The sequence below is a fragment of the Halictus rubicundus genome, chromosome 9 (assembly GCF_050948215.1).
Source record: "Halictus rubicundus isolate RS-2024b chromosome 9, iyHalRubi1_principal, whole genome shotgun sequence".
NCBI lineage: Eukaryota > Metazoa > Arthropoda > Insecta > Hymenoptera > Halictidae > Halictus > Halictus rubicundus.
Genome location: NC_135157.1, coordinates 2364631 through 2392441, shown reverse-complemented (window position 1 = coordinate 2392441; position 27811 = coordinate 2364631). Strand labels below are relative to the sequence as shown.

The 27811-nt window shown below is 43.6% G+C and overlaps 1 protein-coding gene across 1 annotated transcript in view; it reads right to left on the bottom strand.

Annotated features, from left to right (window-relative positions):
* LOC143357173 (uncharacterized) overlaps positions 1–27811 on the bottom strand; it is a 605892-nt gene that overhangs the window by 262870 nt on the left and 315211 nt on the right. The window lies entirely within an intron of this gene.

Here is a 27811-nt window from a genome sequence, read left to right as displayed (position 1 = left end):
GGAAATTTTTAAGAAACTTCGACGTGGACTTAAGGGGGCCGGCAGGCATTTGGCCTTGACTGTCACGCTATGTTATCCTGTGCCTTTTTTCTAGACATTTTACGTCTTAAATAAGTAAGTAACCAATTAAAAATGCATACCACCGTGTTTGTACATGTCTTCGCTATGTCTGTATAGAGCCCTTTTTTCGATACGAACGCTAAATCTCGCGAAATTAAGAGAATCTCTCAGCGGCAGCCATCTTGTGACGTCATACTTGCTTCAGAATTAGAATTTTCTGCCGAATATTGTTAATTACTGCCCGATGAGGTAGAAATTCGAAATTTGGGCTCTATACAGACATAAATTGGACTTTTAGGAAACACAAGTGACCACTTTTAAACTGCTCATTGCAATATTGAATCGATAGTTTGAAAAGGTTTTGACCCATGCATAAGCATATGGATTTCAAACCCTGTCGGCCCCCTTAATATTCTTCTGAACCGATTACTATCTGATTAAAACTTCCATGTAAATCCTGTCTGTGTCAATTGAATCTTGAAACATTGAATTTGCAAAAATGCAATCCTCATTTATTTATCACATTGAGTCGTAGTATATTTTCGAGAAAAATGTGCATTCTTTTATGAATAAAACTCGTATATTTGATTTCCTTTTACGTGCCAGTCACAGCTAACTGCAGTAGTATTAAGTAATATTAATGTTATACAGTGCACAGGTTGTCTGTAAATAATTATTGCAGTAGACCTACGTATGATCAATAAATTGTATATATGTATTTATGGCAGTAAATATACAGTAAGTGTACGAAACAAATTTGTGTACATTATATTACCATTAAACGTACTGTGATTGGCATGTATTGCTTTATAAAAATGACAAGATTGTATTTATCTAGAGTTTATACAATTTTTATTATAGTATCAGCTTCAGTAAGGGAATTTATTTGGTCATTCCCCACGAATGGATCTTTATAATTTCATTAATTGTAAACGAATTTTTGAAGCCAGCCATTTTGATCTCTGTGTGTGTGTGTGTTTAATGTTAATATTACACACTCTGTAAGCACGAACTCAGTATTTTCAGCTTAAACGCACAGTGACGTAGAACATCCACAGTCCGGCGTGTGAAAGGCTACTAGTTTCGTAACAAAATTTGTCAATTTCTTCAATTTCCGGTTGCTCTAATCTCCACTCGAGCCGCAATGTGTCCCGAAAAACTCGGCAATCCCGTCGGTACCCGTTTCCTCTCCAGCTCTCGTTTTCGCTGTCTCGCTCTCTCCCCGTGCGAGAGTCTCTTTCAGACTCCCCGCCATCCAGTTGCCCGGAAACGGAAAGAAAACACCGAGGATTCCGATGGGATGGATGGAGAACATCCGAAAGGGCGCGGATGAAAGTCCGAATAAACCGCATCCCAACGTCCGCCGCGTCGTAACGACAAATCCCTGTCCCTCGCGTTCACGTCCTTGATTGAATTGCCATAATCGATTCGTGAAAAATCCCGGCCACGTATTCACCTGCCTCCCGCATTACCTCCGGTTCCTGTGTCCCTCTCTCTACCTCGCTCGCCCACTCGCTCTCTCCCACTCCCTCGCTTTCTCTCGTGCTTTCCGCCACTCGAATTTTCACCCCGTCGCGTCTACGCCCGCAGTTCGACGGTCCAAGATAATCAACAGCAGCCCTCTCTTTCTCTAATCTCGCACGTCCACTGTCCATCTGCTTTCCCGATCGACGATTTTCACCGCGCGTCGCAATTATACGCGTCGGAACCATTCGACGCTCAACGCGCCTTTTGCGCTTTTCGCCGACGCTTACCATGGGGATTTTTCGTTTGCGGGTCCTGAAGCACAGAACATGCTCTTCTCTCGTCTCTTGTCGTCTTTTTCTCCTTATTTTATTCGGTACAAAAAAGAAGAAGGCAACAACAGGCGACAAACAGTTGCTCGATGTTGTTTCAGTGTGGCATAGCTCGGGAATATAGAACGACGCCCGAAGGTGTCAACATTTCATTGAAAGAAATTTAACCATCCGCGCTCGTCCCTGAAGAGCAACTAAAAATGATCATGTCAAAATTTTCCAAAGGGCCCTCACACTACTAAATTAGTTTCAATCCGATAAATTGCTACAAATTAAAGCGTAGTAGGAGCACATGCTTTCCATCTTATTTTCTCTTAATTATAGAAAGTCTGTTGAGATAAATGTCTAGGCACGATAAAACTTCTATGTTCTGAAGTTAGGAGTGCAAAGGGTGTATCAGTCTCCAAAATGAAAAATTTCAGGCAGAAGGCTGCAAGTTTCAAGTTTGACTGATTCGAATCTGAAAGTTGAAGATTGTGGGCCGAGTAGTGGTAACAGTATCGCGGTGTAGGAGGACTGACACAATTTTTGCACCGCGTTATACCAAACTTATCTTTCCAGAACACCGTGTCACAAGACGGTTGACTGCACAACCGTGAAATACAGTGATTTCTCTATATATGTCGCCAAGGCTTCAATGATAATCGTCGCGGAATTATCCCCACCACCGCGAGAGACCTCGTACGCCGAGGAGTGTAAACATAACACGGCTCAGGTATGTCTCCTGGACGATACACGACATATATCGAGAATTCATTGTATTGTGAAAGAAGCAGAAACTTTATACCGTAATAATTTGGACACCAGTATTATACCGCTATTAGGTTATCAGAGTTATAGCAAAACCGATATACATAGCGATTGCGGTACCGCACAACGTAACATCGATAATAAAATGATACCGATTTCAGTTTTAGTCTTTCAGTTTTGATACAGAGTACGAAGAAAACAAGTATAAATCCCTGGTCATAAGGAGGTTGTAGATCGAGATTCGAGCATGGTCGGAGCACGTTGCACCGAAGGAAAAATCATCTGGGACTTCCGGTGGGAAGAACGGTGTACGTGCATCGTGCAGATGCAGTTTTTCCGTGTCGGACAGCACGCCACACGGTAAATCCGCGACGGGCCTAGGAAACGGCGTGCGTGAGAGGACCGTTTAACTTACATCGTTGTACGTGCGCGGTTCCCGCGTCGTAAATCATACCGGGAAACGCCGAGAAACGGGTGAAACGATCGTGGAACAAGCTCGTTGGAGAGAGCCAGGGGTTGAACGAGGCCGAGTGTCTCAGCTGTTCGCCGCTACCAGCTCTGATTGAATTGCTTCCGCCGGTTTTCTCGCGTATAACAAACGGAGGACGATACGAGCCATCGTCTTGCGGACCCTCGCAAACTCCCATTCACGTGTGTCGAATCCGCCCCGCCGACGAAATCGTCGAGGAGAACTGTTTATAGAAGCTGTCGCTATAATTTCCCTTCCGCCTCGATGCTCTCGAAACAGTTCCTTTCGCACAGGCGAGAGCTGGACCGAAATTGTTCTGTTTAAGCGACGATGCGTTTCGGTTTGATGTTGAAAGAACACTTTTCCATCCCATTTAATTCGTACGTCAAGGAGTTGCTTATATTTCTAACGAAAATCTCGTAAAATTCTGACTGAATTAGTTCTTTGTCGGCGTACTGGATCGCTGAATTCCAGACGAATTCCCAACTCTTCATAACTTTCCTCCGAATTTTTATTTTTACTGCTAACGGGTTCAAATATCTAAATTTTGTCCACCATAAGAGTAACCTCGTTTCGCGCATGGGATGGTAAGACGAAGTCGTTACGAGATCGGTAGGCAGTGAGGAATGTGCGAATTCGTTGAAGCACGAGGTTACTCTTACAGTGAACAAAATTCATCTAATGAGACTATAATAAGTGCCTCAGAATTTTTTGAGATTTTTGAAACTATTCTAATAAAAAATCCTGCCCGAAAAAGAAAGACCCAGCTTGCCGGTCGCGTTGGTGAGAAAGAATACTGGCTGCGGAGGGTTAGTACCAGATCTAAACGGGTTAAAGTGACTGCAAGTAAAATTTCCTGTGTATCGTCAGGAGCTTGTCTATCAATCTGCAAAAACACATAACGATCGAAGTCGATTAGTTGATGATCCTGTCTCGCTAGGTCTTGTTTGCTAAACGGGGCCAAATTACTTTTACTCGGCGCATCAATTGTTAATAGCGGGACGCGGGTTCGGTCGGGAGAATTCGATATACAGTATGATTCGATGTACAGCAGCTTAACAGTTGGAATTCCCTTTGAGGGGCCATCTCGTAAACCTCCAATCACCCGGGGATCTGAATAGCCGCGGGTTTACGAGCCTGAAAATTAGATTTCCCCGCGTCAGGAGTCGATGAGACGGCTCGAGTAACGCGATAACGTTTCGCGGGAGCATCGAGTATTCCGCGTTGAGTATTTCGACGGCGAGAACCACTTCGAGGGGCGACCCTCCGCGATGGTAACGGCAATCAAACTTTTCCGTAACACAAATCAGATTTCCACGGTTTCGAGCGCCGGCGCGAGCACACGGATCATCTCGGGCGTCGCGCTCCCCGGCTTCACCTTTTCCCGATCGTTCTCGTTGTCGCCGCCTCCTCCTTGAATATTTATGGTGGTTCGTCGGAACGGAGTGCCGGGGTCGAGTCGGAGATCGTCTACGTGAGCTGGTTCCTCCAGGAGCCGGCGTTAATACGGCGAATAAATCAGGACAATATTCGAAAATTACGCGTGTAACGTGCCGTGAAATGAACCGATCGGCCGTCACGCTGTTCTCCGCGGAGAGGGCCCCGGCGTTTCCACCGACCGACGCGGACGCGTAACTATATTTCACGGCCCTTCCCCGGCGGGATTACTTTTTTCGCGGATCCCTTCTGGTTTTTCCACCCCTTTCCTTTCTCGCCCCGCCGTGCTCCGCCCCCGTCTTGTTTCATTTCGTGACTCTCTGGCCCCGACGCGGCTCGACGCGGCGTGGCGCGGCGCTCGCTATTTTTTCCCGTCCCGCCATTCCTTTCGGCATGGCCGATAAATACACGGGGGGGTTTTCATTGCACTTGCCGCGAACCACGCCATCGTCTCTGGCCACCCTCCCCGCTAGATGCAACCACCCCACCCTCCCCCTCCCCGGACGCATCCTGCCGTTGATGGACGAGGAGCCGCCTCGCCATCCCCTTTCCATGCATCAATTTGGCGAGTTCGCGTGTATATACGTATATCGGAAGGGGTGATGCTCGCCATCTACCCTCTCCCTCTCGTCACCCGCCTTCGCCCCTTATCCCACCCCCCGCCATTTCGTGTTCCCTCAGCCGGTGCACAGTCCTTTCTGTTTCGTTCTTATCAATTCAAGCGTAATGTGTCTGCAGGATGAAACGCATCGCGTTCCGCAGGATCACAAAGAGACGGTTCGGTGAAGGACCGTCAAGGGGTTCGGTCCATCTGTAGCCCGCAATTTCCGCCTTTGCCGGTGTCCCGTCGCGCGTCTACGCCCCCGCGTTTTTCGCTTCATTTTTCTTCAACGCGCGCCGAGCTGAGCTCGCGCTGATGCGAATCTCTCGTCGGCGAATTTATCGGCGAACGCGCCCTGGCAAATCACTGGCGACAAGGACCCGATACCAGACGATTTTTCCGCCGTAACGTGGTGTCGAATCTTCTTCGTGTCAAGGTCGCCGGATCTTGCAGCCACGCGGAGGCTTTCGACCGTTTAGCAGCACCACGGTATGAATGTTACAATAGGGTGGCCCTCAGCTGTAGGGGTCAAAGATTTTTCTTGAGATTTTCTTGGTCCCACACCCCCAATGTTTGAGACTTGGTGAGCGACTGATGGGTGCACAATTTTGAAGCAATCGGACAACGGGAACCCGTGCCGCATTTGCGTTAAGGTTTAAAAATTTTTATGACATCAAGTCATTTTCGAACATGACTGTATTTTGTTATTTTGGAAATATCGTTAAACGGTTTTGAATGAAAGGCAATACCTTAGATGAATCATGAAATTCTATGAGGTGACTAAATTCTGTCTTATTGGTAGGTGGGTGGTACCTGATGATTGTCGGAGTGGGTATTTGTATTTAGGATACACTATGTCCGAAAAATGATGAATTAGGATTTGTCTAAGAGCGCCCTGTAAAATAGGGATTACTCGCGGAGGTCATCAAATGGTGACCGGCGACACTCGCATGTTTCTTAATTCTCACGTTTGATCTGCTTGAATATTATTATGGAGGATTTTATGCATTTATGATAGAAGTAACTAGATGACTAGATGACTCGACTCATTTGGAGTAGTTTTTCCCGGTGCGAAAATGTTCTCCTCGGCTTCGTTAAGGAGTTATTAACGAAGAACACGGACCAGTCGGAGCACACGGATTCCGCATTGGCGACAGGTCTCGCTGAGGGTAGCGTTAGCATTGGCCGAGCCAGAATGCGTTCGCTGTAGTCGCGCTCTGATTGGTCGCGGAGGACATTTCCGCAAAGGAAAAAACTATTCCAAATGAGCTGAATCACCTATTCATTTAGTCATATTTATAATCTTCAGTTATTATTATACACTTCTTGTTAAAATTTTGAACCTTTAACCCCAAAATTTTCTTACGCGCGTTTAAACGAATTTCGCTCACTGTCAGTCAAAATTTCCTTTTCTAAACTATTTATACCTAAGTTCATATGTATCTGCAGATATAATATTGTCATCAGAAGCTTTCTCAATAAATTGCTTTAACCCTGCGTATGCTGTGCCAAAGTCATTCGTGACCCGTCACGGTAGCAGTGGGGACAAGCCGGAGCGACCATCTATATGTACAATTTTATCCCGATATAAGACGACGCGTCTTATTTCAAAATAAGAAAATCGAATCCCCTCTTCTTCTTTTGAAGTTGTTTACTCGACACTGTTGAGTGCCAGAACAGGAGTGTGTGTCATATTCTAACCTTTTCCAACAAAAGATACAGCTGAAGGATTGTATCGCTGCTCGGCCGACCACTTTGTACAGGGTGTCCCAAAAATATTGTACTTCCTTAAAAGAGGTGATTTCTCAGATAATTTAAAGAAACTTTTTTCTCTGTGAAAATATTCTCAGTGGCTTTGTTAAGGAGTTATTCACGAAAAACACGGACCAATCAGAGCGCGAATACAGCGGTCTGATTCCAGCTCGACGACAGGTTTCGCTGATTGTTGCGTTGGGATTGGCCGAGCCGGAGTTCCTCCGCTGTATTCGTGAACCGATTGGTAGTTGTTCTTCGTTAATAACTCCTTAACAAAGCCACGGAGAACATTTTCGCACAGGAAGAAGTACAGTATTTTTGAGAACCAATGTACATAATTAAAAATTTAATTAAAAATCATGGAATTTTACAACACGCATTGAATTCTAATATACATACGCATGTCTCAATAATCTCGACTAGCGCAGGTGGTAGATTTCCATCTTTCGTTTTGATTGTGGAAGGTTCATCCACGCTGTACATCCAAAGTGAAGAAGTGTAAATTCGCCTTAATGTCGAACGACGAAGCGGTGTTAATTCTTCAACGAATTTTCGGACGACCTCGGTCATTGTCCCGCGGGATCGATAGCGCCGGTCGCTTCTTCTTTCGTCCTGTTCCGCTAGGAGCAGATAATCACCGGGACAACACCTGGATATCGACGGAAACTTCCGGCAGGTATATGATTTATTTTGAAGCATTCCGTGCTCAGACGTGTTCCTGTCACCCAGCTGGCATATTTCAGCGTTATTTCGGCGACGGAAACTCGATACGCGCCGACGCGTCGTCGGGACAGCGGAATCGGAACGATCGTCGACCGTCGACGTCGGTTTATCGAAAATTTATTCGTCCCGCCGACATGTGACTGGCTCGCTTTGATGGGAACCGACAGCCAACGGACATCGTCACTGCTGACAAATGAAAGTTACTCGATATTGCTTCAATAAAATTCTATCCACGCAATAAATGCCTCGACGACCGATCCGATCGCGAAGGAATGAGGACCGCCGCCATTTTCTCTTTTCAGGCTGCTATCGCGTTCGCTCGTTTTAACCCATAACTGGTACACCGGGGCCTCTCGCGACCCCAACAAAATTTCTGTACACTAACTTTCGCTACTGTATTGTATAATAATTCCAAATATCATGTTTATTTAACTCCCTTAGAACATTTGGACTGCTTGATCTTAAATTATAATACTTAAAGGCATCTGAGAAAATGTACACAGAAGTTTCGAAAAGCCCTGTTATGATAGTTCGTAATCTGAGTAAACGCTACAACACTTGAGATAATTTTAATCTTTGTAACGGCGAAGAAAATTGTACAGCAGAGAGTTAATAATTTTAGTAAGATGAAAATAGGATAGCAGTATTCTTAAATTCTTTTACATCGATTCAATTGCGTTTATTGAAGGAATACATTATTTATGGTCATTATATCTGCGGCTTATGTTATCAATTTTTCAGAATTTACTCTGTGAACATCAAACAACGTTGGATGAATTTATTTCCTCATAATTCTGTTGTGATTAAACGCATTTGTTTAAAATATGAGATTATCAATGCAATCGTAATTGGACAAATGAAAATGTCAAACGAAAATAAATGAATATGAACCGTCAATTGTTTGTGAAAATATTTTTGAAGAATTGTATGAAGAGCAATAATCAACGTAATTTCATTTAATCGCCATTTGTACAGGAATATTCGGTTAAATGTAAAATTCGTTCTGAGAGAATCTAATGATCTCGCTCTAAAAAATTAATTCAGAAATTAATGCAGATAGATAATATAAGGGTGCGGGACCATTTGAGAGTACAACTTTCGCGAGTTATTTTCGAGAGTCAAATTCGTGAAAAATAAAACACTGACTTTGACTCTCGGAAGTAACTCGCAACAGTTTTACTCTTAAATGGACACACACCTTAAGTCAATAATACTGAATACCGACTTCAGAGGAGATGTGTAGCTTCGACAAACGCTTAATTTAAAAATGAACGACACAAAAATTTTGTAGTACCGCACAGTAGGCCAAATGCCCGATCTAGCTGGAAAAAAGTCCTCTACATCGGATGCGACTACTAATGCCAACTAAGTGGTTTCGTTGTAAATAGGAGGTCTCAATCTTTAAGTTTATGGTATTTGTAATCGCGAAAAAAATGTCTGAAAACATTTTTTAAACAAATATTGGTATTACATGTAATATTTTAAAGATAAAGTAACATGAACTTTTCACTCGATTGTTAATATAAAGGAATTGTTAAGAAAATTTAACTTACGGGCGCAATTTGAATGTCTTAGAACCATTGTAAAATTTGAGACAAATTTTGATTTTCTATATTTTGTAATTTATTTTGTAAATAAGTTATAAGAATTTGTCGATTTTTTGTCGTAGTGGATGTTATTAGTCCTAATTTTTGCAGGTGAAGTACCATGTCGCATCGAATTATAGAAAAAAATTATTTCTCATAAAATGGCAATTAAAGGCAAAAAGTTTTCGATTTTATATCAAGTACAAGCACGTTACTATCGCCTAAAAATAGTTTCAATTAGTAACATTTGCTAACTTGGGCATCGCACTCTACAAAATGTGAAATAGCTTACAAGAAACGAAAACTATGAATGTCAAGATTTCCCGAAATATAAACAATAATCTGAACCACCAAAATGAAATAAATCTGCAGTACTCACATTCAACTGCTGAATTCGTTATTAGAAATATAAAAGTCTTTTATAACAGCCAGATAATCACAACACACATTCTGATACTTAATACTTCGCAGCATACGTTCGAGAAACGTAAAACAATAACGCGACGCGGCATTTGCCTTTGTTATTTGTATCATTGTTGATAATGCTAATACCAGAGGTCACTTTATGTCTCAGGGGAATGTATAGTACATAAAACATTCACCAATACTTACATTTTTTTACCTTCAATTTCGCACTTTTTTCCTCCTAATTATACGATCTAGCCCACTGTGTGCCGTCGTAAAATTAGTCTAACGTTTTTGATTTACCTACGTTTGCCGCGCGATCACCGAACCGTCGCGTCGCGTCGATTTTTCTCCGATCGAGGCTCCGCTCGTTAAATCCGCAGACGCTTAAATTACGATCCGGCGAACTTCGTCTAGTTCGCAACGAATTAATGGTCGCCGCAAGATCGACGATTCGACGAACTCGTCGCACGAGCGCGCATCCAGGACGACTATGTAAATACTCCGAGGAGAGAACAGGCGGCCGCAAGTTCGCGGAAACTTGCCGGAAGAATTATTTGCGCGCACGGTCCCGTAACCATGCGGAGAGAAATATGGACTAGCAGGGGGTCGCATGGGCTTGCAGAAAGAGCTTTCCGACTACGAGGACTTGCGTTCCGTTTGCCAGCCCCGTTTAAGCGAACTTCCCCACTGTCTTTGCGAAATGCTAGCCGCGAGACTCGCGTGTTTCGCGTTCCGTTGCTCGTTACGTCGCGGATACATTTCCCCGAGCTATTTCTTTATCCACTCCAACGGAAATGAAACCTGAATCGCTGCCGTAACCGGAAATGTTTTTCTATCTAATCGGTTACCTTCGGCTATGACTCGAAAATGCAGTCTGTATCGTTTGCAGATACCTAAAGCTATCCAGTGGGAAATTCGTTTCCTATGAATAAAAATATGAAATTGATATATACAGCGGACATCTATACACATACACACGTTTCATATCGCAAATGTTTTGCATATTTTACGTTAAAGATAGACGACTGAATATGTTACGTATTTCCTGCACATTTTACTACATTTCTTTTGTCATCAGTCTCTTTAGAAGATTTTATGAACCCTTGAATTATGATTCACGATACTTCCATGAAACTATTGTATTTCAGTTAATTAGTTTATTTGATCAGCCATGTTGGTTTCAACATCGGTAAGACTTCTTTGTTTTTGGCGTACTGATCGTTAGAAGTATAAGAATAGTATACCACATCGTCGATCTCGTTTTAACATCAGCAACCACACTATGAAGTTAAAAAAGCATGGTGTCATTTAAAAAACCAACGACCTTCAAACCAATGGCAACAGATCAATGGTACAACGGAGCTGCGGTACTAGCAAAGAAAGCGGCGCTTTTAACGATCGCAGTCTCGTATTTAGTATCGTGTCCCTAATAAGTTTATGTTAGGTTACGCACATTTACAAGAAATTTTAAACTTACACCAAAGAAACAGACGAAATGTACATCGAAGAAAAGTGAAAATGTTGTTGATTTTACGTAATCATTTCATATAACCAGAAAATTTTTAAAAGTTTCGTTTGTATCGTCTAATTTTGCATTCTCTACTTTGGGAGTGGCAAAACTGAAATAAATTTTCATCTTATTGAATATTTCTTTAACATGCAGCCTGATCAAAAAATGTTTCATACAAAAGTTTCTTCATTTTTCTCCTAGAGTAAGAATCTATGAGAAAATATATATCTTTTTATTTGAACAAAGTAAGTTGACCTTCAAATTACCTTAAAAACGCGTAAAGAGGGAACCTTGTGTAAAATGAAATTTTGGAGCATTTTCTTTTTGTTTACATCGATAGGAAATTTCCTCGGGAATACGATAAATAGTTAGAAAGTACCTTATTTTCAAAATAAAAGAAGAATGTCATGTTGTGCGTATTTGCATAAACTAACGATTCCATTTTGATTTTGTTGTTTCAGATCATTTTTGTGCACTGTACGCTACACGGCGCATTTCCAGGATGCCATTTTCAAACCACCATTGATATTAACGATTAAAATTTATAAAAAATGTTTCTGTTTACATTATAACGTTAATAAATGATACCTCAAATTTTAAATCAATCTACGCACTACATTTTTCAAAAAAATTCTTGAAAAAAAGGCCATTTACACAAGGCACCCCCTTAGCAAATAAAAGATAAATGGGATAGTTGTACTTCTCCCTGGAAACCGAAGTACTTTTATACTAACTTTCCGAGTATACTTCCCGAGATATTTAGACGTGGAGTTCTCAAATGTGCGACGTCCAGCCGTCCTATACGCTGGTCCTACAGTGGCGACTGTGCGCGGCGATGCGATGGCCGCGCGAAGGAAAACAGTCGGTCCCGGGTCCGAAATAACAAATCGAAAACGTCAAAGCCGCTTTCAACTCGATTTCACGAATACTCCCGGCGGGAGTAGGCTCTCGAGGACGGAGGGCTGATCCACAGACGCATGATTTTCGTCTACCGCGAACGCGTTAACAAGCGAGGGAGGGAAAACCGGCCTCGTAGATCAAGGAAAGCGCCGAAGCCTCGAAATATCGAGGGTCGGAGTCTGGTTAGCATAATGTCAGCCGGGAGCGACGCGGCAAGAAAACGCCGCTAAAGGGGGAAAGCACAGGGGTAGGGGGAGGGGGAGGGGGAGGCGGCCAGGTAATACAGGGAGGAATTTCTTAAAAATGTCACACAGGACCCCGCCGACGTACTCGCGGGGGAGAGAAGTCCCGCATTCTGTAGAAGGCGTCATAATATTTCACGTTATCGACAGTCTGGCTGAGCGAGCGCTGTGGATGCGAACACGGAAATATTCCCGCGGGTGGTGCGCGCCGCGCCGCTCCGTTGCGAAAAGTTTCGCGGGGGTATCGCTGCCGAGAAATGTCATGCAAATTGTCTAGCAGAGGGGTCTGCGACTCCCAGCGACTTCCAGCGACTCCCAGGATTTCGATAAGTCACGATCCTCGACGGCGAATTAAAACATCCGCGGATAATCCTTTCGTTTGAGGAAGCGCAACAGTTTAAACTCTTGGAAAATGGGCGTAGCTCCCGGATTTTTTCGTGGCGACGCGACTTGATAGAAATACCTCATTTTTTAACTATATTTGAGCAGATGATTTTCTTGAAAGTTATAAGTATGTTTGCAAAAGACCTATTTTAGACATTTTACTGGTAGCAAAGTATTCACATGGAAAATAAAAGACTCCAATAATGTCACGTTTTATTATAATTTCTTCCTTACCAGCCTGGATTGTTCATAAACTGAGCAATGGTAAGTCGGATTAAACAAGAACTCTGCTGGCAAATGCAAAATCTTCTTAGGAAACCGTGGTTTTAGGATCATCATAAAAAGAAAAGCAATCTCGAAAGAACGTGGTATCAAGTTTTTCCGTAATAACCATGCTATCCGGATTGCGGCATTTAAAAAGTTAGAACTTTGTCAAATCTTTGAATTTCTTCGTGGGACTCGCTTTATAAAAACTTTTTAAAGCCAATCTATGAAAGTATGTAAGAAAATCTGCATTTAATATTTTCATGCGTTCGACTTTTCAGTTGGACTCGAGTCATTTAAATAATTTCTTATCGCTTCCTCAATTACACACATACGCTAAAAAAAAACTCGAGATGTGTATTAGAGTGTAATTCGTCTCGAACATTAAATACTATAAAGCATCTTATAAACCTGCATAATGAACGCGTCAGTGCCATCGGTGAGCGAGTATCACACGAATTTAGCAGAGCATCAAGCGCGTTAGAATCTCGTATACAAGACAGAACGTAGCGTCAAATTCCACTTACAAGTTTACACAGTTCGAGGTTAGCATGTAACGTTCCGCCGCGGCAGTGCAAGTCACCTTCATCTGCGGTCGCGGGGTTGCAACACTGCGCCGCGCCGGTATAATGAAGGCGGTTGCACCGGTGGCAAAATGTCGGAACATTTACCGAGAAGGGTAACGTTCAGATCCAGCAATCGTCGAAACATTGCAGACCCAGGGTGATAAAACCGCGCTTCAATAAATTCGACCTTACGTAAACTTTTATCGCGTTCGGAACCCTCTAAATTCCATCAGCAATTTAACCCTTTGAACTCCAATGTTCTCTCCGTGCGAGGAGACGTAGCAAACCGCTCGGATCTCCCTTCTCAGGGGGACGCAGGCAGATTGCTGGCGATTACGCGGGACAAACTTATGCGATCGCGATATTTCTCTCATTGCACAATTTTCTCATTGCACAATTTTTTTCATTTTAAAGAAACATTCACGCTGACACTTCTTCGTAACAGAAGGTAACGTCTTTTGATTATGTTTTAAAGTACATTTCAAATCAAGCGCTTCACCCTTTGCAGATGACAATTTTCTAAAACATGAAAAACAGTTCTTTTGGAGAACCGGATCACACATTAAAGTCTTACATAACGGTTCTAAAAAAAATGTATACTGAGTTTTTGATATTTAATTATATTAACAGTTTGCTGTTTTAATGACCAAACATATGAGCCTAATATCACCAATATGTCATGCGGCCTCAAAGGGTTAAAACAATAAGAAGTTGTTGGGTAGAAAATTGAAGAAAAAGTCGGAGTACAAAATATTAGTAGCAAAACCATGTTCTATTCCACTGTTTGGCAAGTAAGTGCGGTCTAGTTGCTGGTAGGCGTTCCACGAGATGTCACCGAGTGAAAAGGGTTAATTTCCACTGAGCATCTTTCCCTAGCCAGTTTCGCGTACAACGCTATCCCCGAATCATCCCATTTCCGCGAACCCTTCCGTTGCGAGAGCTGTGTAAGAACTCAAAATTCTATTTCATAGATCGGTGCGCAAACGGCTCGTTGGCCACGGGGTGGCCTGATGAAATTGTTAACAGGTCTCTTTGCCGAGCGGAGGTAGACCTCCGCCAGCCATCCGATAAGAAGTCTGTACCGATTCGCGGGAAAGGAGGCACGCTCGGGTCCCGGCGGAACGAGTTTCATTTGTCTTCGGGGCGGTGGTTGTTCTGCTCCGTCACGTGAGCGCAATCGTCCGTGGGCCAACGGGGAACGTTGACGTCGAGGTCTCGTCACCGGTCGCTGACAGGACCGTTAAATATGACGGAACGTACCGGTGGCATGTGACACGGCGCACTAAACTCGAGCTCGAGATATCTGGCCGATTGCGACGCCCGGGTTTACGGCCGGCCGCTCCCGTCGTAGCTAAACGTTCGCCTACTGGCCCGCGAAACGTACCTACAGAAAGTTACGAATGCGACGAAGAAGAGCCTTCAGACGTCCACCTTTATCTCCCCGCAATAAACTCTCCTCGCGCGTCCCGTTATTCTCTCCCGTTTCATCTCAGACCGCGAGTATCTACACGAGTGCCGCTTCCTCGTTCTCTGTCCCGCACACAGCTACTTTTTCCCTCGCCGTTCCATCAGCTTAATCTTCAGCCGGCAAACTCGATAAAACGTCACGGGCACGAGACGACACTGCCATTTTTTCCTCGCCGCGGCGAGATGAACACGCCCACTTTCCGCGCGCCCGGCAACTTTATCGTTCCTCGTATCGTCCCGGCGTTATTGAACGCGAACTAAAACGTATTATCCATAAAAGATACTTTCCCGCACATCCGAGACGCCGCCCACTCCCCCGGGCCTCGCCGCGCGGCATAAAGCTTGGGAAATTTCGCGTCGTTGCCCATCATCACGCCCCGCGACTAATATTTACAGTTCCATCGCCTTTATTGGGAAGCGCACGATGCCACGAAGTATGGCACACCATGCTCGGATTCTGTTGCCGACCGTGCTCTTCGTTATCTGCTTAAAAAATTGCAAGTATCTAATAATCGATGTTGTTGATTGAATACAGTGACTTCAGGTTTGACGAACGCAACAAAGTTTGTCAGCGAAATTCAGTAAAATAAACTCGCTTGCTTGTATCAAGTGATTAGAATCCACAAAATCTTTAATTCTATCGTATGCCGCGTGTACCACCTAATCGATCTTTCTTCGTAACATCCGATATGGCCTCGAAAGAAAACTCTCTGTGGCAAGTTTCAAATCGCTATCCCTACCACAGGGGTAGTTACAGGGTGAGCACGATTTAACGAATTGTGCTCTATTTCTTCTGTTCTGCTCAACAAAAAATTACGAAAAAATTCATGAACATTCTACTTGATGGCACAGTCAACTGTGAATTTTTTCCGAATTTTTCACTGCAAAATCGATTTTAAAAAAATTGCTGATTTCATTTTGTGATAAGGGTACCGACTTGAAACATACTACGGAGGGTTCTCTCTCCTGCGGGGCTTTGTCGAGCGGTATGAAAAAAGATCAATTTGGCTTGGGAGCACATTTGACCCCTTTATCCGGCTATACCCCTTGCCGTTGCGAAAGGGTGAATATCTTGAAAAGGGAGATTCGACATACAAACTAGTTAAAGATATCCTTCATATCTGGTCCAACATTTTTGGCACACCCGGTACCCAATCCTGTCGGCCGTCATTCGTAGCGGGGTATCTCCATCTCGCCGCGGTATTCCGTTGGCAGCAGCGGAAATTCCGGCTGGTGAGATTCGCCCCCGTCGCGGCCCGCGAAATATAACATGACCCTTAATGCTACGCAGGACCCCGTGTAATATCTCTAATGCTCGGCCGGGGCAGACTGGTACCGGGGACGTCCCCGATAATACACTTTTCCGCTCCGCTCCCACCTCCAGGCGCGGCGTTCCTTCTCTTTGCTCGTCGGCTTTCGTGCAATTACCTGCCGAGACGCCGTCCATCTCCCAGGAGATCCTGACTAAGGAGTCGGTCGGACAGACTTTACCGGGATCTACTCCACTCGGTCGGCGCGCCACACCTACAACGTAACACGACGCCGCAACCGGCAGTAGTATAGACGTTGTTGCGGTCAGCCGCGGCCGGCTTCTGAGTAGTTGAGGCCAAATGGGAGCCGACAGGTGCTCGCTTCAAGAAAGGACACCGCGGAGACTGCCACGCGGAGCTCAACCGGTTCCGACTGGGCTATCGCTCGAATCAACGGCCGGGAACTATTGGTTTCTTTGACGCTGGACACCGACGCATACGACCCCATAACTCGTCAGCCAGGATCAATCCAGATGCAATTGATTCTGTAATAGAATTGCTTCCTTTGCTGCCACCTGCCCGGCCGCCCTTTGTTCGTCTTATTCGTAAACTCCTAATAGTCACGTATTCTTCGAACACGAGATGAAGGCATAGCAGTGTAAGATGGTCGGCAATGCCCTTGGTCCAAAATAAACGGCCTATGAACTATTCCATAGGGCATCGAGAAAATACATGTTGTGCACAACTTTAACCCTATATCTCGAAAGGTAGCTATGGACTAAAATGGAAAAGATTAGATTTCGGCTTATTTTCCCTATTTAGCCATATGAAAAAATTCTGAAAAATTTGAACGAATGTCAAATACCTAGATACATATACCGCAATTAATTCGAATCTTTAAGTTAAAAATCCTGGTTGTAAAAAGTCATAAACCTCAAAGAAATCGGAAAAATGCAGATTTCGCATTGAAGTTTAGTATTGCATTATATTTTTATCAGTGTGTAGGTATTGTTAATGAATTTTTCCAGATTTTGTGTGTTAAAAAAAAATAAAATACGTTGCTCTTTTCGACGTATTCTCCGTTAACATAATTTATTCTAGTTAACATAACAGTGCTAACATACATATGTCGGGATTACATTAATTACGATATGAGGGGCTTTAGTGCGCCACTACGACACCTTCTTCTAATAAATTTCTGCTTTAAAGTTCTCGAGTCGAAGCAAAACTTTAAACTCATTTTTTTCGAAAACGAATGCCCACCGGGTGAAAAGGGTAATTAGGGTTTTATAGTACTGTGTATATACTACAAGATCTACAAGGCTTCATCTGAATAGCGATTTCGGAAACCGTGCGGTCTCCTGGTAAGAATGATACAATCAGACCAAATACAGTGAATTCTCGATATATGTCAACAACACGGGTCTTGTCAGCGTCGTGTATGTCTCCTGTACGATACAGATACTGTTATATTTACACTCCTCGGCGTCCGAGGCCTCTCGAGCTTCACACACACCCCCCCCCCCCAAGGGGGTATACCCGGCGGTAGTGTGGATAATTCCGCGACGTTTATCATCCAGGCATTGGCGACATATATATAGAGAAATCACTGTATCTAGTCCACCTTCATAAAAATATAGATACGGACGCGTTCGTATAACAATTTCGCACCAAGTGGCACCTCGCGGTTCCTTGAACCGCAAAGAGGTATACTTCATATCCGTCCGAGATACGGCGTGCGTTTCGAACACATCGCTGCTCGGCTGTCAATAATTGTGCGTGGAACCCGAGCATAATCAAAGTTACATCTTCGGCAGACCGTGAACGCGCGTTCCTTTATTTCATCGCGTCGGTCTCGCTACTCGTAGCCGCGGCTCTTCCTATCGGTCTGCAGAGAACACACAGAGGGCCACCCTTGTCCGTAGATTGCGGTCGTCGTGGCCTCTCCTTTTGTTGGATCGCGTCGGCTTCGAGGAAAAGGAAAACAGGGGAAAAGAGAGATATACCGACAGAGCTTAATAATGCCTTTGTCGATTACCTCCCCTTCCCCCAAATATAATGCAATTTCTCCGATCGCGAGGACTGTTTCAAAATGATATCGTCCTACCGTACAAAATCGAATCGGTCGATTAGCGTCTTTGATGCCGGCGACACCATACCCTCCTCGTTCCGATGCGGCTTCCTGCCTCGACGAAACAAAGAGCTTTTCCCCCCAGTCGATCCCAACGGATAAGTGTGAAAAATGGGACAATAAAGAATACGGCAGAGGTTGAAAATTATTGCATGTAATTCGTAATATAGCCCATAACACGAGTACTTGTATGAAACTTCATTGGAATGTATCGAAGCAGCTGAATCCAAATGTAGCTGCAGCTTCTTGCAGTTTGCTCAATTTTTACTGAAAGTCATAAAGAGACTCAAGTGCGTAACACTTTATCTACTATTCTTAAAGTGTTAATAGGTTTCGAGAAAATAATATAAGGTCTAGGAGTGCGAACATGAAATATGTGTTTTACATGCTTCGCATCTCTTTGAAAGAAAGATTCTCCTTGAAAGAACTTATCATGCTCGATGACAATGTTAAGTCATTACTTGACATGAATGATATACATCTATTTACGAAGGCTAACGGGAAATGTTCAATAGTATTATTCGCGAATAAGTTTTCAAGCTGTACTGATTGTCGTCCCGCTTTTTAGAAACCATTTAGAATCCACTCGGTAGACCACTTGCCGGCTGCGAGAAACGGTCGAATCAATGGCTGGAGTGCCGCAACATGACTGCCAATTGACCGGGTCGCCACGAGACCCGTCCGTTCGTCGGGTACGCCAACGTGGTCTTAATTTACAAACTATTCGCGTACTCGATGCCGTACGTGACGACAACCGGTCGCAGTTGCACGCATCCAACCCCTCACGGCCCTCGAACCCTTCCCGGGGCCGGCCGAGTCCACCTGAACACGCAACGTCTGCGTGCCAGCACTGAGAACTATGCGACTTCAAAAGCTATGGTTGAAACCCCTTCGACCATCAGCCGTCAGACCGTTTCCATTCGGGTTAATACACGCGAGGCAGGCGCCTCTGCTTCCATCGACTAGCTTCCTTGCTCGCTCCCTCCTGTTCCCGCTAATCAGAATTTTCTAAGCGCGTTATTTTATCCGTTTGCACTTGAAGCTGTCATAACCCATTTGCGCCATAAAGAAGAATGGAAAATAATGTCCTTATCAGCATTTCTTATTTATTATGTTTATTGTGGTTAATTATTTATTATGATCGAAATTGTAATTTTAATCCAAAAAAAAAAACTAGACGAACACGATGGTAAAAGTTTCATTTTTGAATTTAAAAGGCTGAGCTACGAGTCCATTAATGTTTGCCGCACGCCTCGAACCTCGGCCCCTCTTTGTTTTTAGATCGCTATCCTTCTTTACGTCAGAGTTGTGCAGAATTACAACTCCAGGAATTATAATTACAAAGTAATTGAATTACGTTGTAATTTCTAATTCGTAATTGTAATTGGAGTTCAATTATAAAATACTTTGTAATTAAATTACATAAAATAGCGTTACGTATTATGAACGAGGACGAGGAATAGAAAATACGCCGCATAGACAGCAAACAAGTATATGAAAGAAAAACATAATCTTGTAGGCTCTAATTTGGAGAGCTGTATTTTAATTGTATTGTATTTCAATTACACATCTGATTAAATTATGGAGAGAATACTGTTACGGATATAGTTAAGGACAGAATACTGTAGTAGTATTGGGAACTGAAAAGAAGTGACCTGCGGCGGCATAGGAGCAAGAGGGATCTCTCGCTCTGCATGCCTGTCCGGACATGCCTGATGCTTCCGTGGTCCTGACGTTTAGGCTCCGACGGCACATGCCACGTAGCATGAGTGAGCCAATATTTCGCTAGAGCCGAAAATACGTGTAACTAGGGACGTGCCCTTCCCGCATTCCATCCACGTGACTTCTTTTCAGCTCCCAATAATACTAATGCCGTTTCTGCGCATTCTGTGTAGTCTCGCCCTAGCTAAAATGCGAAGAATATAATTCGAGAACAAGCATCTATTTCTTCAAACTTTCGACTAGAATACGCCTACTAGAATACTTCTGATAAGAGGACCGTCTCCGAGGAAAAGTTTGTTTATAGGAAACGTTCCCAAGGCACGAGCCGACGAAGGTGTTTGAGCTGCCTCGAAATTCTCCCTGTGCAAACCGTGCATCCGGACTAACTTCCTCCGATTCTGATCCCATCGCGAGAGCAAAAGCGAGCCCGAACAAGCTCGTCTAAGCGCGAAGTTCTATCGACTTCGGGAAACGCACGCGGCAGAAGATCGAAGAACGTCCGAGTGTGGTGCAGACACGCAAATAGACAGCCGCGCGGCGTCTATATAGAGGAATGAGAGAGAGGGAGAGAGAGAGAGAGAGAGAGAGAGAGAGAGAGAGAGAGAGAGAGAGAGATAGTGTACACCCTGCTCCCCGCTGCGCCAAGTGTTGTAGATGGTGCAATAGCGAAAATTGTGGCGAGGAGAAGCGCGCGAGTACAGACAGACTTCGAGCTGTCCATACGCAGCCCGGAACGTCGGAACGGAAACCAATCCCAGCGAGCAACGAGCCTCGACTTCTTGCGGAAGATCCCCTCTGGCTTCCGTCTTATCCCTTCCGTCTTTCATCCGACATTCACTTGGTGCAAGAAGTTCCGTGTTCCAGCCAAGTATTCGCCAAGTTTCGAGAAGGCTTACGTACTAGCTTTCGCTCTTCCGCCCCCGCTCTCCCAATCCGGCATCTCGTTCCGGAACCCGTCTGCCTAACGCACACGCACACAAGCGCTCGCGTTTCTCTACCGGACAACAAAGATTTTCCTCGCTTGTTGCTCCGAGTAATCTCGCGGGGCGACGCGGAGAAGAGAGCGTTCGACGCGGCACGCGCGCTAAGAGGATTGCGTGCCCCCCCCCCCCCCTTGTGCGTTTGCATCGGTAATTAGACCAGCGGCTCGTTCTGCCTTATTCCCGAAGAACGGAACAACGGCTCCCATCCTCGAACCCTTTTTGCTTCTTCCCGTTCCTTCCGTTGGTTTCGCAAGGAGCATACGACAACGTGCAAGCCCCCCCCCTCCCCATGCTCGATTAGTCGCGATGCGTGCCCTGTGTAGCGTCGCGACGCGCCGCGTCCCGACCTGGCGTGAGACGGGAACGTTTATTACCAACGAGCTTGGCCGTCGTTTCTCGACTTCCTGTTTGATGCACGACCATTTACTTTTTCCGACGAGTTCGTTCGGAACGCGGCAAGAACCGCCTCGTGCATACGATAATGAAATTTGAAATATTCATCGCATCGGCGGGACTGCTTTTGTAATGCTTTACGCGATACGACGATTCGTTGATTTATACAGGCTCGTTTATGTGGGGCGAGTCGCTTAATGTGACCAGTTGATCTTTCTTTTCGGTCATTATGCTATTTTAACTTCCATAATAAATGTATACAGTAGAACTATACTTATTTGTCCTCCACTTATGTGTATGTATCGACAAGCTTACTGTGAATGACCACACACATAAGCACAGAGCTATGGTCTTATTACTATTATTATCTGAACTGCGATTGGACAGCGAAACCAGTTATATGACTTATAATTAGGAGGCAAATTTTCTGCATTTATGACATAAATGAGTAAGTGTATTTTAAAACAGTGAACAGATTAAAAGAATTTAAAAGCTAGTTTCAGCTGATTAAAATTATTAAGGAAGGAATGAAATTTCTATTTGGATTGTATTATTAATTTTCATCGAGAGCCGCAGTCTACTTACAATATTCTGTTATGTTACTATTAGTGCTATGTGACACTAGGTATGTTAATAAAAATATTGTTCATACGATGTATTATTGCTTCTTTTATAAATTACGCATACAGCATATCACTTGTAGTTTGTAGAATTTAGTTTAGCAAACAAGCCGATCTTTTAAACAATTCCAGATGCGGTGATTTAAATGAAATTATTTTTAAAACATAACACCATATACCAATAAATAAAAAATAATAAAATTACACTGGTATGAAATACCGATATATTTGTATTTCAATATAAATATGTATAGCTCTTGCTTGATGACCTTTATAAACTAATGTTTATATTCGTGTAGATCTCGAACGAGTCTCATCAGCTGATCCAGACGGTTAAATAAGGTGGAAGAAAGAAGAAGGACGAAGCATTCCTCTTTCGCGAGGGCGTCCCGGAGAATCATAGTGTTCCAGTCCGTCTCATTGCGGCGTTTATTTTTGATCGGCCTACCTCCGAGTAGCCGCCGATAATGGCGAGGCGAGGCTTCAAAGGGACGCGACTCTCGAGGGCTCTTTTTGCCCGGCCCGTTGCAAAGCAACAACCCCCGCAACCGGCACCCCTTTCGACTCGTTTGCGTAATACCCGCGACTCGTTGTCGCCGGTCGCGTGCGCGCGTACCCGCCCGCGCAATTTGTCGCGGTGCCGTCCGACGGACACGAAATAATTGGGAATAATCCGAGTCGCCATCGGCCAGCCTATTAACGGGCCCTGACAATAGGTGGATTCTTTCGTCTGTCCAATCTCTATCCGCGAATGTCTGCCAAAAATCACCGCGTCGGATCCGGCCCGCAGAAAAGAAGATTAGTCGCGGACCGTTACTTTCCTCGACCCGATCGTTTGGCAACGACGCGTCCCGCGAAATACAGGACTTGGATCACGACGAATGCTAACGATGGACACAGACGCTAACGGAGAACAGGTTTCGATCCGTTTGGCACGAAATTGGCAAGGCGAGCTGCGTCGCGAAATGTAGCGCATTTCGTTTGTCCCACAAAGGCAAGCTCTTTCCGGCAGAATGCTTCGGTCATGATCTCGTAAAGTAGTCTGTTTTCACTTATGGTATGTTACGCTTTTTCGCGACGAAAGGTAGCGTATTTTTGGCACCTTGCTGCAAAATATAACAAGTTTGCTTTCAACCGCAAAAACTGAAAAAAGATCTATGAAACTCGTTTCACAACTTGTCTACAAAAAACAATAAATTGCCTAGAGTACAACAATAAATTGTCTTGAAAGTGAAATACGGTGATTTCTCTATATATGTCGCCAATACCTGGATGATAAATGTTGTGGAATTATCCCCACTACCGAGGAGTATACCCCGTGAGAAGCCACGAAGCTCTAGAGGCCTCGGACGTCGTGTAGTGTAAACATAACACGTCGCGGGTATGTCTCTTGGACGATACACGACGCTGGCAAGACCCGTGATGTAGACATGTATCGAGAATTCATTGTAAACGTTTTCCGTGGGATAAGTGACGCTTAAACAAGTATAAATTGACATAAACTAATTTATTTAACTAACGATATCATTATAAAATTGAATACCGGATTGAATATTGTCTTGGTGTAAGACCTGTTGACATCATTTCCGTCAAATCTTTTTTTTAAATGACCAATGAATTTCAATGTGTTTGTTTTCACTTAAATCATATTTCTCACTAACAAATTGTGTTGCTTGTTGTTGCAATTTTTAAACCAAAGGACAGTGACTGTTCATTAGAACAAAAGGAAAACGAGATTATAGTAATTATTAAGATTTGTATAATAATCTGATGTATTAAATATACTTTATATTTAATATATACTTTTATATACTTATATACTTTCAGATGAACTCCAAAGAACAATTGAGTGCACAAAAGGTTATTTGCGATCGTTACCTTATCAAGTATAAAAAATAACGATTTTTTCTGAGGAAATACGAGGAAAACGTTGACCATAATCAATGTCATAACATGATCGACGACACTTACTCTATCGCCAATAACACGTCAACAAAAAAAAAACAGAGATCAGCCTAACATTAGATTACAAAAGTTCCAAGTCGGATATCGACTTTGCATTATTCGCACTCTGCACAGCAAAGCATTGTTCCTTTTAAATGCGTTTGTCCTCCTTCGAAATTTCTCTTTCAATCCAAGAAAGTCAATTGAAGAACTGAGGGCAACAAATGGTCAGCTCGATTTCGACGTAACTGCCCACTTAGGTATTCGAATCGTTCGGAGCAACAATCAGTCAGAACGACTGTAAACATTCGGAATTTGTACGTTATTCGACATCAGCGCCAAGTAAAGATATTTATACGAGTACTGCACACAGAAGCGATCGGACTGTATTCGTGAAAAATGGAAAACGACAGAGAATGTAAGATAAAAAATTTAATGATGTAAAAAAATTAGTATCGAAATACATACCATCAGTCCATCATGATTATTATAATAAACTTAAGCGCCGTGGTGAAAATGATGGTGATGAACAAAACATTTCGTAAATCAAGTTTATTTTTTTGTTATAAAATAATGTTATTTTTTTCTATAATTACAATATTATATTTTGCAATAAAATGTATTCAATAGTATTACTACTAAATACATATCATCGGTACGTTAAGATTTGTGACGAAAACTGAATTGCGGTTGTGAAGATGATAGTAGTAAATATAACTTCTTGTAAAAAATTTCTAGTTATGAAATTATGTTAAATGTTCAATAAAATAAATATATCGTTAACTGTCTTCTAATGTTTTTCTCTGTTATATGTGTATTCTACTATATTCTGGCATATTCTGGTATATTCTAGTATATTCTAGTATATTCTCAATAGATGAACAGTTCAAATAATTAACCGTTTGTTGCTCCGAACGTATCTATAGGAGTATCAATAAATTTTTGGGAGAATTTCATCTCGTTCGGGGCAACAAACCGTCACAACCGTCTCACGATATGACCGTTTGTTACACCGAACTGTCTAAGAAATTTGTTCTTTTACAGTCGTGGAAATCGAGCAGACTGTTTGTTGCCCTGAGCTCTTCAATTAGCCGTTTTGAAAAGTGAATTTTTGGATTTTGTCCAGCACGTTCAAAACGAAGCGTGTCTTCGGGTAGCTGACGTCGCGCGTCCGTCGCGTGCTTGCCCCCTCGAGCGGATTGTTTCAAAAGGGAACATTACTTTTCCGGGCAATCGTTTGGCAGCGGTGATTTGGCAGTGTCAACCGAGAGTTCCAGATAGGGGCACCGGCGGCGCGGCGCGGCGGCCGGGTTTTATTTTCATAGTTTCGTAGAGCGCGGCGAAACGAAAGAGAAAACGCGCGGCGAACTTCGAACAGTTAAAATATCTTTCGAGGCGTCGCTTGCGTCGCGGGGCTGCGTGAATTATAGCCCACGGGCGACGAAACCTTCCGTGGTCTTCAAATTAAAATTGTCGGGCGACGTTTCGCGCGACGCGTCTGCCCTTGCTCGTAATTCATTTTTCAAAGGGACCGAGCCGCGCCGTGGCTTCGTTAATCGAAGCCGTTTTGACGCGAGTTTTAACTTTCGCGTCGTGAAATACGCACGAAATTCCACGCTCGTCTGTCGAATCCTCCGCTTATCATTGTTTCAGTGATGACAACGACCGCTTTCGAATCATCCTGTTAATTCTCGAAGGATTCCGTTTGATGTTTCCAGTGAGAAATCATGATTACGGGTGTAATGACGTCGCGATGAAATATAATAGAGTGAACTACGAGTGAATGAATTGGTGAGGGCAGATTAAAGGCTGCTTGATTGTAAGTGATGGGAACAAATGATTTAAATGATTTAAATAGAATAGAAAATAGATGAGGATTTAAATAGAAACAAATTTTAGTGAATATTCGCCGTACCGTTTGACAATCGTCCATCATTGTTTCCATGATTTTATGGTTTCTATGCGAGTTACATAATTTGCATAATCATCGTATAATGCGATATAAATACTGCCATGAAGAAGAATGAAATTTCGAAAGCCACGGCTGTCATATTCGTTCGCTCGCGCCAGCCTGTCCAGTTTGCGTTGTATTTTTACATTCCCGGAAGTAAACATGCGTGACACGACGAAAAAACTCGTTACTACTGTTCTGTTTGAAGTTACAAAAAGAGAGTTATAAATAGTCGAATGCTGTGTATCAGTTTTACTGAAAAATGTTATCTTTAAATGCAAATGCAAGGATGTTGAGGACGGTGCATTGAGCTGGTTGTTGTCTTTTAAGATAGCTTCACAGCTGCCATAAATTCATATCGTTGTAACAATACAACACGTGAGCATATTTTATTTAATAATACAGAAGAACCGTGAAAAATCTCTCTCTCTCTCTCTCTCTCTCTTTCTGACGTCTCGGATCGATCCGCTGAACTTCTTCTCATCAACAGCAATCACGATTCGGACGTCAAATTCTCTTGATCGAATGATTTCAATTCAAATATATCGCAGGGCTAGGCAACTTCATTGCTGTCATAATTTCATATCGTCGTGACATTATACAGGACGTCCAAAAGCTCAGGACCCCATTGGTACCGCGTATAAGTGAGTTTACGTAAAAAAAGTTCGTATAAACTTATTTCCGAAAATGCTTTGTTGAAGAGTTATAAGTGTTCAAAGATTTCCAGAGAAGTTGTTCTTGAAACTCGCTATACAGCATCTGAGACGGACACAAATAATCCTCAAGGACAGTTATTGTTTACATGAGTACAACTTGGGCACCTCTGTTACTGGTTGCGACGTCCGTTTGACCTTCAGTCGTGTGTACATAACTGGCGTTTTCTTCGAACGCTTGTGACTCTTCAATAAAGCATTTTCGGACGTAAGTTTATATAAACTTTTTGTACCTACTTGACCTCACTAACGCGTGGTACCAATACAGGGAAAAATTCTTCAGAAGATTACCTTGAAAACGAGCCAAGAATGGCAGAAACCCGAGTGCACGTAACGTGCTCGGTCGCGTACGCGTCCGCGGGTGAAAAAAATAGGCCGACGACACGAAAGAAATTACTGTGGGTGGAAAATCACGTTTGTACGCATGTTCCTGAAAGTGTCGTGGAGCAACGCGTCATCTTGGAGGTCACGTCAGTGTTGCGTCTGACACCGCGACCGTCCCCAGGGACACGAAGCTAGCTGAGCCGAGGAGGGTCTCCGTTTCGTGTTTCCACGTGCACGCCGCTACAGGAAAAAGAGTCCGTGTGTCAGCGACTGTGTGATGGATGCGTCGGCTTTGACATAACGTAATACGCATAGACACGATAGTCTCCCTCTGCCTCTCTTCCCTTCTCTTCTCTCCCTTCCTCCACCCCCTCTCTGTTCATCTTTTTTATTCGTCCGCCTACCTTCCGCGCGTTCTTGTCACTCTTCCCACCCCAGCCACGAAATAATACGCCGAGCACGTAGCGCGCCTCGTTTCCCCGTAATTTTCATCTAGATTTTACGACGCATCTCGCGAGAAGCTGGTTTCCCGGTAATTCGATGATCCAGCGTGTGACGTCGTCGTTACCGCTGTTATCGTCGCAACCAGACCGTGCCGCCAGCGTCCCTTGTGCCTAATTGTTAATCGAATATTCCGACTGCAAAGACACACGCGGCCGTGTAACCGTTTAATCATCTGTGTGCACTCTAAAACCTCATTTGTCCAAAAACTTTGCACCAAGAACTCTGCACCATCATTTATTACCGTGAAATTTTGGGCAGCTGAATTTAAACGTGGCCGTACCAGCTTGGGTGACGATGAACGTTCGGGACGCCCAAAAACTACAACCAGTGACGATAACATCGCTAAAATTCACCAAAT